General features: G+C 40.9%; 1 long non-coding RNA gene across 1 annotated transcript in view; it reads right to left on the reverse strand.

The window, feature by feature from the left end:
- Positions 1-13462, reverse strand: part of LOC128623976 (uncharacterized) — a 19069-nt gene extending 5607 nt beyond the window's left edge. Inside the window, exons 1-3 of the long non-coding RNA XR_008388695.1 lie at positions 13262-13462; positions 367-666; positions 64-96 (exon numbers count right to left, since the gene is read on the reverse strand). This is a non-coding gene — a long non-coding RNA (uncharacterized LOC128623976). The remainder of the gene's footprint in view (positions 1-63; positions 97-366; positions 667-13261) is intronic.
- Between the last annotated feature and the right edge of the window lie 260 nt (positions 13463-13722).

Below are 13722 nucleotides of genomic sequence, written 5' to 3' on the forward strand. Positions count from 1 at the left end.
ATTTATTTAATTCCAGTCGCATTCACACTTGGGCTGGAATAATCATAATCGTAATGCACTAACCTTTAGCATGCACATCATTTTGTTAAGACTGATCTATGATGAAATAAAGAGACACTGTGAGACATGGTGGAATTTGAAAACTTTATTGGAAATGGCATAAAATTAGCATGACTTTAGAAAGTATATATTTTTAATTGTGATGTAGGTATGCAAAATAAAAGTGTATAGAAGTACACTCATAAGTCAATTGTTAATTTAGTGCTATATTATACATATATAAAATTTAAACATCTATGAAATATGCATATGCATAAATTCTTTTTCAATAAGGCATATTACCGCTTATATTTTTTATCTACTTACCTCTTGTAGCTAGTCCAGTGTTCTGGAATAACCCGGAGACCAAAAATGCCATGATGAAATGTCCATGTTATTAATCAAAAGAGGCCCGAGAGCAAAGGTAAGTTCAGCAGAAACTCATTTTGTACTTCACAAAAATCTCTCGAGTCCCATGGTGATATTCTTATAGGTGTTTTCCTCTCACTGTGTTCAAGCAGAATGAGAGCAGCTGAACATCACTGTCTTCACTATAGTGCTGTCTGTCTCATCACACGCGCCTGTTGGGACACACTTGTCCTGGTCTGTATCGCTGGGGAAAACGATCTGTGTGTAAAGAGCAAAACAATCCAATAAGGAGACAATATCACTATCATTATCATAAATACAGTATGTGTGTGTAAAATCAGACTGACTGATGCACCTATTATCATTTAATATAAGGAAAGACCAGGTTTAAAAAAATAAATATTTCAGATGTAATAATATCAACCAGTAAAACTTTATTCTCTCACAGTTCAGTTAAATGCATGTGTATCATTCAAATCTTATGTAACAGCCCGTAATAAGTACAACGATATTGTATAATTGGTTGATGTATTTCAAAATGACAAAAAATGCTGAGAAGAATACTTCATTCCTTCTAAGTTGGAATATACAGTGTACACATACTATATATATATATATATATATATATATATATATATATATATATATATATATATATATATATATATATATATAGTATATAAGAATACTACATACAACCCAGACCTCCATTTTGTAAGTGTTTAATATGCAGACTTCCTTGCTCTTTGTCTCCTTTTTAACAACATATAAATGCACATAATAAAAAAAGAACGAAAACTAAACTGCAAATAAACGCAGTCTGACGCGCTTGTGAAAATAGACTCTTGTTAATGCACTCCAAAATATGACCGGAATACATTATAATTTCAGTATATTACATTTTTGTATGTGTTATGATGAATAGTTACACTTAGGTTACATCATGTTAGAAGTCATCAAGGATTTAATTAGATAGCGCTTTATTGGATGTTGAACTGGAGGCATTATTCACGTTTATAAAAATGCTTCAAAGCATTGCAACTAAATTACACTGAATCGCGAGCTTCGTCATTAAATTTTTGAATTCGGGTTTTAGAGAGAATGTTAGTGCTTTTTACTAGGAGTGGAATACAAGTCTGAGCTAAATGAGTCTCTCTGGTGTTTAAAACACTGCTGTACAGGAGGATGGAGAGGGGAAAGGCCAAAAAATATGATGTCTAAAACTCTACACACACACACACACACACACAGAAGATGGTGACCTCTGAGCCTGTCTAAAGACACAGGTCACCACACAGACTGTCTGGTCCCACACACACACAAACACACTCTGTCTGGATCCTCGACGTGACCTCTTGTTCTGGGAAGTGTGTCTGTCTGTGTGCGTCTGTGTGTGTGTGTTGGGGATGAAGGAAGCCCTTTGGGAGGAAACATAACATGGCCTCTGGGACAAGAGCAGACAGACAGATACACACACACACACACACACACACACAGTTGAGACACACTGATTTGCGTTTTTGTCCTTCATATATCATATGTATATATTTATATATTTATATATATGACTTAAGCCACGTTATCAGCTGAAGAAATTCAAATATTGAGATACTATTAATCAAAATGTGTGCTTACTTTGTGATATAAGTGGTACATGTTCTCATATATATATATATATATATATATATATATATATATATATATATATATATATATATAATATTTCTATGAAATAAGAAGTAATACCTCACTGAAAGGCTACTTCCTGATTTTTGTTCATCAAATGAAGTTCAGCTACAACTATGACCCTGATACCCACTCTGATACACGCACTCACACATACACACTGTTGGCTGTAGTAATCACACTATTTAACTGTATAGTAGCCAGAGATGATTAATGTTTCATTCCTTTAATGTATACAATAAACATTTTTAATCCTTCACACACATTTTTCGCTGCTTGACTCCTAACGAATCGCTTTTCCGACACTGACCTAAGAAAAATGGTGCGCTTTTTGGAGTCTGTGAAATGAATGCAAATGACTTGAGTGCCTTCATTTGTCTTAGTATGCAGTGTGTTTCAGTGTTTCGGGTGTTAAATAATGCTGCATTATTACCCCCCCCCCCCCCCCCCCCCCCCCCATATGCATATAATTTGTTACATAAAGTTGCCTGTGGACTGTGTAATGATTTTTGAGTCAAGTCGAGCCGTTTCTTATGAAAGTTTTCAAGACTACACCAACCCTACCCTACGAAAAACCCTACTACTTATACATAATGCAATAATACATACATAAAACATACTAATTATACATAAAATCTTTACATTACAGTGTACTGGATCCATAACAAGGCCAGACAGGAGGGGGTGCCATTTGTTATAGTATATTTCCAATTAAGAGGCGTGTGTGTGTGTGTGTATGGGGTGAGACATTGGGATTTAGCAGATGTACCAGGGTGTCTAGGTCCAAGTGGGGGAATACAATTTGAACGAGTGATAGGGGAGGAAGGGTGTCTGGGTGCGAGAGTTTAATTATGTGTGTGAGGGTAAAACCAACACATCGGTCAGTGGTGGTTGTGGTTGTGTGAGTGTGTGTTTGAAGTGGAGAGGGGTGTATTTAGGGTGAAGATTTGGAAATGAATGTCTAGACTGAATTTAGTCTGCGTCGGCACTAAACGCTGTGTAAATGGTGATGTGAGCTCTAAGCGGCTCTCAGGAGTCTGATGAGTGCTCTGTGTTTAACACTCCGCATGATGCTGATTGGTTTAAAAATACACAAATGTTCAACATAAGAACATTCCGCGTATTATGCGTGTTCAAAGGCAACTGCATTGAGGCCCAGATTTCTGATGACATTATCATGCTAAGTGAGGGGAAGCACTGAAGTGCAGAAAGTGGAGAGAATTTGACTGTGCGCTTTTTCTTTTTTTTTTTCTATTCTGGGATTGTATGATTTTTTTTTTTTCCTCTAGTTCTCCAGTCACAGCCAACTGATGAAGCCAAGAGAGGCAGAGAGAAAAAGTGTTAGAAAAACGAGGACAAAGTGAGAAAGTTCAGTGTATGTAGGAGGGTGTTAGTCTGCGGTCCCGTTCCTCTCCTGAACCCCCCTCCTCCGCCTGGATATTGTGTGTTTCCAACAAAGACGTAGCCTCTCATTAAAAATCCATGTCATTGGATCACGCCTCGGCTGAATCAGGAGATTGTGGGCAGCTTTAAGAGGCCGTGACTGAGCTGTGAATGGGTGCCAGAGGACAGAAATGGCGGCCAGGCCTATGGGAAGCAGGAACCCGTGGAGAGCCGGGGCTAAGGGTCACTGCCTGTCTGTTACACCCCAGAAATCCTTTCTTCCCAAAACTCTGCACAAAGAAAGTTAACACTCGCTGGAAAGGATTTGGGGATGCTGCTTGAAAAAGCCAGGCTGAGGCATGACGTCAGTGTGTAGTCCGGACATACCTGATTAATTTGCGGCAAGGTGGTTTCGATTTCACAGTAAATATCACTCCTACTAATAGATAAATATATTAACCAACAGACGCTTAGCTACATTTCTATACAACTTGTGTGAATTTGAATTTGTGTGAAGACAGAAAGAATTGTAATGTATTTAAAAAGAAATAATTGAAATTGTCTAAAAGAAAGTATCGAAAATAATGACCTGCCTTCTGGTTTTGATGATTATTCACTGATCATTAATTCATGCTTATTTATTTATTTATTTATTTTTTAAACTAATCCAGTTCCAGGTTTGGTTAATCACTGCTGGCGTTGCTTGTTTTTACTCTTGCTACATAAGTTTTAAGCTACACCCTCTGGAGTGGGGGGGTTTTACGAAGAAAAGTCCCCATTGGCTAATGAGTGTTATGGTGATATTACACTAAGCTAGCTATTGTACCCAAATTGTAACTGAAAACTCCTGAAAAAAGTTAGCAGCGAACAACCAGAAAGTGACAAAAAGTCCCGAAACCAAAACCAAAAATGAAATTGTGCAAATGAACATGGCTCTCTGGATTTTTTTTTACATCACTGAACACAGCCAGTTTTGCTCTCTTGGATTCCCGACCACAGATGGGCGTAGCGTTGTTGGGATTCAAGCTGACAATCTCTAAACACTTTTCTGTTTCACCACTTGGAAGCCTTAAAATATGTTTGATACATTCATAAAAAATAAAGGTGCCCGAAAAGGTTCTTTAGAGTGATGCCAAAGAAGACATATTTAGTTCCCAAACAAGCTTGTTTTTTCTTGCTCCGTGAATTTTAAGCTTTTTTTGTTGTTGTTGTTGTCGCTACAATAAACAGAATTTTCCAGGGTTTTTTTCACTGTGGTACAAAAAAAGGTTTAAAGATTCTGCAATCAAAAGGGTCTTTATGAAATGTTTTTAAAAATCCCTTTTCATCCATTTTTCACCCTTAATTTTGATACAAATCTGATATCACCGAAACTGTATATTAATTTGGTATAGTAAATGTAACAAGCCAACAATTGAGAAATGGTTTTAAAAATCCATGAACAAAACAACACACTAGCAAATTCCTATTCTCTTAATTAAATTTTTGTCTTCACACAGCAATTATAAGCTTGCAGTCTGTATGTGCACACTGCAGCTGGATGAGATCTTTTCTAAATTCAGAACTGAACCATACAGTAGGTGTGAAGTGGGCTGATGGGATTCTGCTGACGGTGGCCATCTTAGTGAGCCGGCTAGCCAAGCCCCAGCAGGACTGTGGAAAACCCCAGAGATGGAGGAAAGAGGCCACGCTCTGAACTCTTTGCTCTGTCCTCTTTCCTGTACGCCTATAATAAGCACTCGCTCTGATCTGAAGCACAGCTTTAATAGAGCGTTTTTCACACGCCTTTTCATTATCTTTTTTCTAAGCCATGAAATGAGACCCACAGGGCAAATATGAGAGATAGTACAAATGGTGCACTGCGTACAATGTGTGTGTGTGTGTGTGTGTGTGTGTAGTGGTGAGAACACATGCAGGTGATTCTGAACATCTTCTGTAGAGCTTTGCTCGTACACGTATGTTCGGGTCCCTGTACTGATCTTTGCTCAGTAAAAGGACTCACTCTGTCGCCTCCCACTCCTGAAATTAGGACCCCTGGGTCCCACTCCATAGCTGTCCGGTCCGCGTGCCTAACAGAAAAGGCAGGTGGCACAGACGCACTGCTCCTCACCTGGTTGCCCTCTGCTTCCCAAAATAAATGGATGATGAGTGAGCAAACCACTGGACCTTATTATTCATCACAACTTAGCAGATGTAACCAAGTAGAGCTGTGCTGAAACTTTCTGGTTAGGAGTGAAAAGCTAAATTTGGGCTGAAAATCATGATCACAGCATTTACACTCAAAATAAAGCTCACTGCCTTGACTTTGGCATAATGCGCTGAACAAGAGTGTTTTTTTACACTGCACACTCTAAACAAGTAGGAATACAAACACAAGCCAATGGAACATTTGTTTTAGTTTAGTTCAGTCAATTTCAGAGTACAGATAGTCTGCATTATCATTATCAGCATTATCAGAGTACAGATAGTCTGCATTATCATAATCAGCATTATCAGAGTACAGATAGTCTGCATTATCATTATCAGCATTATCAGAGTACAGCTAGTCTGTATTATCATTATCAGCATTATCAGAGTACAGCTAGTCTGTATTATCATTATCAGCATTATCAGAGTACAGCTAGTCTGCATTGTCATGATCATGTGCACCAAAATGGGTGTTAAATCGCACCTTGGGCCACCCTTGGATTAGTTCTTAATTAACTCAGTTCTCTGTTGTAGGGTTTTACATAGAACCTATGTGTTCTCCCAGTAGGACAAACTGAAGAACGCTTAACAGTGCTAGATAGAACCTTTCTTTTTTTTTTTTTATAAGAGTGTAGTGCACTGTATGTGGTACTGCTAGCTTCACCCCTGAGGACCATTAAGTCCAACTGGACTACATAACGAGAATATTTAGTAGACTATTAGAAAGAAAGATTCTATGTAGCACCTAAAGGGTTCTTCAGGGGCTCCTGAGAGGCACAATATAAAAGCATTCGCCATTTCATTGCAATGTTCGAAAGTTTGAATCCTGATGATGCCACAGCTAACCATGGCTGGGAGTCCAAGAGAGTAATGGGGGAGAGTTGGCTGCTGGGCCAGAATTGGCCAATTCCAAATTGGTGGGGAAAATTATACCTAATGACAATGTTTATTAATAAGGGATTGGAGGAGCTTTATGTAGAACCTCACAGCAAAGAGTTTCCCTTTCAGAAAAAGGTTCGATGTAGAACTGCTTTAGAAAGTACACTCCTCCTTGAGGAGTGCACTTGACTGGTGACCAGTGGAAAAAGGACAGTTCTGGTTTTCTGGTGTTGAATGTTCTCGTATTTTAAAAAAATATTAAGATGACATGATTTCCCTTTGGTTTACATGGAAAGGATAATCGTAGTGTGCAAATATAGTCATTTGTGGGCACAGATTAAACTGAGCTCAGGACAAAGAAGGATTTTTTAACGTTACATTATTTACTCACAGAATAAACCTGCACTTTATTCATGTATTCCAATGACATATTTGGGAATTTGAGATATTTTAGGAGTAGTGATATAGGACAGAGCAAGACAGAGATGAACAGAGCAAATGAGTGACAGGAGGTAGAAGGTTAAACCGTGCCCGCTTTTGTGGCGCCCCAGCTGAGCGGACATTTTGTTGACATGGGATAAGGTTTTAAGCAGTGGGTGGGAGAAAAAGGAGAAGCAGGGGGAGAAGTTTGAGGAGGGGGAGAAAGTGAGAGGCCGACAAAAGTGTCATTACTAAGCTTGATTTCACTGAGCGCTGAGATTATTAAACCTACAGCGAGAGGGAGAACGACGGGGTGTGTGGTGTTGGTGGTGGTGGTGGGGAGGGATAGGAGAAAGGGGGTTTGATGCAGGAACAGGTCTATTGAAGCGGTGTTGGTGGAGGAGGGATCTTTTTTCTGATGAGTAAATGAAGCTTAAAGTGGTGGGTATAAAGGAATCTAAGCCAGCAAGTTCAAGCGGACCACTCGCCCCATTCATGCTCATCCTTCCTCAGCCGGTGTTCGGTGAGGTAATGGCCTCTCCTCTTAAAGGGGTAATGGCAGCCATGCTGTTTAACATCAAGTGCAGTTACAGTTAAGGGTCTTCTCATGTTTCAATAGCAGCGTGGATTATTTCTAGACAGCCATTAATTTGGTACCCCACTTGGGTTTGTATTTCTTTGTTGTAAAGAAACCATGCCTATGCATCTTGTTTAAATTTGATCCAGACAAAGAAATAGCTATTTAATATTGATATAAAATTTTCTTAAATATTTGCTATCCATTAATCCATTAATACCTCTAAAATAAGCCACACATTGAGCTTTACTGATGCCGAATGTGATGTTAGGCTCTCAAGGGTGGGCAAAATAGTCCTATGCTCTTTTGGAGTGTCCTATCAAAACCGTTATCGAATCCTTACTTTCATATCTGAGTTAAAAGTACTGCAGGGACAGTGGGCTGTCAAAAAGTTGCTGAGAGGGACGGTTCAATACCAAATGAATAAGCACTGGAGAATCTCAGACTGCCGAAAATATCACACAATAAGTGACCAGACAGTGCAGTGAAATTACTGCTGCACGTCTCATTGTTTCTGAATAAATACCCATTGTTTTATTGTTCATGGGAATTTCTGCCTCGATCAGGACAATGTCAGTGGTTCTGTTCCATGTTTGTGTGTTCATTCTCGACGTTATGACATCACTATATGCTTCTAATAAATGATTGTGGAACTAATGCCAGATACAAAACACCAGCGCAAGGGTGTCAATCAGGTTGCCACTGTGAGAAGGCAAAGACAGGAGGACCGGTCGACAAATTACAGGAGCCAGTAAGCATGGGAAATGTTTGCACTTTGAGCACGGGATGGATTACATATCTTGCTTTCATGATATTATATCTCTGTGATATTTCTAGTAGGGAATGTGAAATGAGGGGTCCCCCAACCATGTGCTCTGTCTGTCTGAGAGCAGCATCATAAAAGAAGTGAGAACTTAAGCAAATATAGCCTCAGACTGATTATTAAACAGCCAGGCTCATTTACATTTGGTCCCAGACAGGCAGAGATCAGGCCAGCAGAAGCGGAGACGAGCAGACAAGGACCCCCCCCCCCCCCCCTTTGACCTTGACCTTTGCGGTCATTCTTCACCTGCTGCAGAGGCATTCAGGCCACCATAAGCAGCCCGTGCACTTTCCATGCGTTCCCACGGCCCCAAAAGCACTCATGAAGACTGAGAATGGTCTTGAACTTAATATTTATGTTTGCGTTTTGTCAGACTGCTATTGTCTGGTTCTGTTGGTCTATGGTCTACCAGCCCCTCTTTCAATTTAAGATTAATATTCTCAACTTTAATAGTGGCAATACCACTGAACTCATACACGGCTGCTTTATGGACCGTTAATGTCTGCAATGAAGTATGGCAAGAGATCATTGCCAGAAATGGCTCCTTAATTTTGAGACAACGAGTGGGAGAAAACATGAATTTTTTTTGTGTGTGTGTGTGCAGCTTTGCACCATCCAGACTTGCTACTTTCAGTTCAGTGAGCAAAGAGAGTCATTATGATACAGAGCAAAACTCACCATCTCTCTTACTGTCTACTGATATAAACCACCACCAAAAACAAAAATACAAACGCTACTTGTAAAATTCAGGTAAGTGTATCTATTAAAAGTAGGCTTGTTTGAATTCTTACGGCGCACTGTGCGCACGATCACAAACAACTCCTAACCACTACATTATTTATTCTGAGACTATCCCCTTTTATTGATTGGTTCAAATATTGCACATGTATACCACTAGAGAGAAGGTCGGTTGTTCGATTTCTGGGTTTGAGAGTGCGTGAAAATATTTTGCGGGAAGTCATACAGAGCTGGTGTGTGGTTATTGGCATCTCTATATCAGGTCCAGAGGAGAGTTTCAAGATGTTTGAACGTGCGTAATTCATGGTAATGACTTAAACTCAATGTGGAGAAATCTACACAAGGAGCCGCCTCAAAATACAATCAATCCCTGCTTCGCAAGCATACTAAACCCCCTGAACTGAGAAATGTGCTTGTAAGATGCGCACCTAGTTCTGCATGTATGTTGACTGTTCACTTTAAGTGTACATACTGTATGCCTAAAATTGAGCATTTGCTTCTTTGTTGTATCTGTGTTTGACTGGTCCTAGTCTTCCATCCATCCATCTTCTACCGCTTACTCCTTCTTCAGGGTCACGGGAACCTGGAGCCTATCCCAGGAAGCATCGGGCACAAGGCGGGGTACACCCTGGACAGGGTGCCAGTCCATCGCAGGGCACACTCACATACACACTCACACACACACCCATTCATACGGTCCTAGTCTTTTTCCTTTTAAAAAAATCTCACAATCACACTTCTTAGAACTGAGGAGCTAAAATGTTACAATTTACAAGCATTTTTCAGAGAGAGCACTATAATGCTCAGCCATATGTGCTACTGTGTTTTCTTCTCCATGTTCTCAACATTCAGTAGATGGCAGACAAATCACTCCTGGCACATAAAGGGTCAACACTGCCGCTCTACTCCTTGACTTCCTGTTCTTATTCAGAGGTGATTGGCTGTGGGCAGATCCTTGCTTCCCTTATTGTGCAGACCCAGTGGATTTGCGTCACCTTATTCTAAGACTGAGCATCTGAGAAACTGATCCATGTTTGTTTCTAGGAGGGAAACCCCCAGAATTTCAAGGGGGCTCTGATATTGGCTTGATGGATCGGGTTTATTCAGTAGTGGTATTCCTCGAGATGGGCGGGGGGGCCGTGTCAACATGTCTTCGCATCTGTTTAGGATGGATGACATATGTGCAGTCAGGCTAGGCTGCATATGCAAATCACTTTCACGCACAGACATATACGCCGAGCCAGACACTATTCACTCGTTTAACCCCGCCCTAAATGAACGCACACCCAGACTTGATTCGGGCACTATACGCAAAATAATGGGTTCCCTTCTGTCCGGGATAGACAGACCTCCCTGAGCACCCCCATCCCCCAAAGATGAACCCCAAAAACCCCCATGTTCAAGTGCAAACCCACCGCACATTCAGTGTAGACCCCACTGAATCCCCCCGCCCCATTCTACTGCCACCAACACACTCAGCCGAGAGCAGACGAGCAATGCGGGAGCTCCATTTTATCGCTGTTGTGTGTCTATACTGTGCCCCTCCAACCCAGGCAGACCCTGTCTAGTCTACTCATTGCTGCCGCCATATCAAACCGAAACAAAGGTAGATCAGTTTGTCAGAGTGTACCTAATGACGGTGCTCATTTACATATAAGACGCTAAATGTAGTTATATCGACCTTCTTCAGTCTAAGCTGTCTGATTTCTGCTATGGCAGACCACACGTAGAAAGGACAGCAGGCAGCTGGCTGACAAGACTGAGGTTTAGAAGAATTTTTTTGCTTTAATCTTATGTAACGTTTCATATCCAGGGGAGGTGTCAACTCCATTTTTCAAATACAGAATTCAGAACTAATGCTGTATTTTAGGGTAGGCTAAAAATGAGCAAGATGATGTCCCAGATTTCTGACAGCTCTTGATCTAAAAATAGGGCTTTCGTGTCAGAATTAGACACAATTTCCAGAGCGGAGAAAATGAGTTTGCCACCTGCAATAACAGTCTTAACATAGTGTCGGTAAAGGAACTCACAATGAATACATTTACACCTCGATGCAGGAAGTGCTTTGACACTGCTAGTCATATTCATACACACACACTAGCATAGACAATGCAAAGTGCTACTGCCTCATCAAAGCAAAGCACAGATATGTTGTGTTGTGATCAGAATGAAAAATCTATGCATGACAAATCTGATCTGGGTGTTATCTTTCCAAAAGAGCAAAAGAGGCAGATGATCGCTTACTGTATATCTGTTTTACCAATTACGGCAGATGCCAATGCTGGCATCAAAGGCATTATAAATTATTTATAGTGCCCACATGATGGCACTGATCTGTCCTAACAATAGGAGGTCTGAAGCGAAACAAACCCTCTGCCGCATGGCACATGTTCCCCACAATGAGCACGCCACTCACACAGATGGGTCTGACGACACACTCGCTGAGCAAATCTAGTGAGCTGTGTGCATAGTGATGAGGTAATTATGGTCTGTCTGCCCTCCCCGACTCTCCCCTTGTCTTTACAGTGAGCGATTTGCATACTGGGGGGATGTATTGTCGGTTGTCGGAAGAGACATCTAGCTCCCATATGGCAGCATAAGCACAGCACCCTCCCAGCACTACTGACAGCTATAAAATATGGCTAATACAGGGCATGAGATTAAAGGAAAAAAAAGAAACACGAAGAGATAGACGGATAGATAGAGGGAGGGAGGAAAGGTGGGGAAGACAGCGTTCTGTTCTCAACATGCTCCCATCGAGTGATTTTCATGCTTAGCCTTCATGCTCGCAAACGATTAGCTGCGTTCTCAAACCCCGCCAACTAAATGAAGGATATGCAAATGCAATTAGGTTGGATTTGCATATGGCTAACGGTCACACAGATGGCGAACAGTAACAAAAAAAAAAAGGCGCCGCCATCTTTTTGGAGGGAAACAGCCAGGCGGCAGCGGTGGCGGCCATTTTGTCTGTGGCTGTGCCAGCCAGATGCTCCTGGCGCCAGCAGTATGACAAAAGTGGGGCAGATTGGCATCACCGCCCCATAACGCTCTCTTAAATTAACAAAGGCACTAACACAAGGTCCAGCAGACAGCAGTACAACATGCCCGAGACCGAATCATGCAAGTCATCAGATGCATTTGTATGAGAGTGTGTTCGTTAACTAATGTTTAACTGGCTTCATAAGCAATAGTAGCCGAGGTATGTAATGCATTATATCAGGAATTATATTAAAGCTTATTTCTCAGTCACTATTCTTCTATTTACGAAATAAATAATAACAATAAACATCATGCAATCTTAAAAAACACTGTATGTTATTAAACTAGTATTAACTACTGATGCACCAATCCATATTTCATCATTTTCAATACGATTCTGTTATCAGAACTCTGAGTACTAACTGATATGCAATAACAATCTGATATTAATTAAAAAAAAGTGGTGGGCTTTAGCACATAGTCATGAGAAATACTGCTTTCTGATTCCTGCTGGCTGGCAGGTGTGCATCAATTCCTTATATTAGAGATTCAAACGTTATTCACACTTCCATATCAAACATTTAACCATGACAAGGAACACAAGTAATGGTTTAAGCAAAGCCTGTGTTTATTCTTCACTGTTGTACAGCTAAATGAAAACGCTAAAAAATATTTGATGGATATTAACATCTGTCTTAATCAGTTTAGACCACGAGTTCCCAACCCTAGTCCTGGAGTACCCCCTATCCTGTACATTTTAGTGTTTTCCCTACTCTCAACACGCGTGATTCAACTAATCAGCTAATTAACAGCCCTTCCTGAGTGTTTTTGAGCTAGGGCAACACTAAAATGCTACAATTACCCCAGGGTGTGAATGAGTATGTGAATATGTGTGTACATGGCACCCTGTGATGAACTAGCATGCCATCGAAGATGTATTCCCATCTCACGCCCAGTGTTACCAGGACAGGTTCTGGATCAGTTACTGAAGAAGAATGAATGAGTTTAGTTAGGTGTCATCCCTTACTTGGGTGCTGTGTTCATGTGCGAGAACTGGGTAGCGTGAGTCAACATCACACACATTCATGCCGTTGGAATTGGAAAATGTGTTAAAAATATATTAAATCCAATAATTTAGGTTTATTCCTACTCTAAACTATGAGGATATTGAATACACTCACCTGAGCTGAATTTCTGATTCACTTTTTGAGCATCACATCTCACTGCCATCACTGTTCTTCTGGGTGCTCCTCAGTCTCTTACGCGCTGTCTCTTGTTAAGTCCACACCGTGTTCTGGAACCAGAACGTGTCCCTTTTGCTGACTGTCTTGTGAGCTGGTTGGTTGTGAAAGAAGTGGCTACTACGGTTGAGGCAGAGTGAGTTTCTGGTGCAGAGTTGTGGAGCACAGCGGGATGTAATACAGCTGCTTTCCTCGTTCAAGTCTTGCCACTGAATAAGCAATGAGTTGCTCTGGGGAGGAAGTCCATCCTTGTAGATATTTGATATATCTGAATGATTTTTCTCACCACACAGAGGTGGAAGGTGACATGGATGGACACAAGTAGCGAAGTGGCGCAAAAGTGGGGGAAACACAAAGCGAGGACCTTTGCACTTCCGGAAAAAAGTTTGGATTGTAGAGGT

The sequence above is a fragment of the Ictalurus furcatus genome, chromosome 20 (genome assembly GCF_023375685.1).
Source record: "Ictalurus furcatus strain D&B chromosome 20, Billie_1.0, whole genome shotgun sequence".
Classification (NCBI taxonomy): Eukaryota; Metazoa; Chordata; class Actinopteri; order Siluriformes; family Ictaluridae; genus Ictalurus; species Ictalurus furcatus.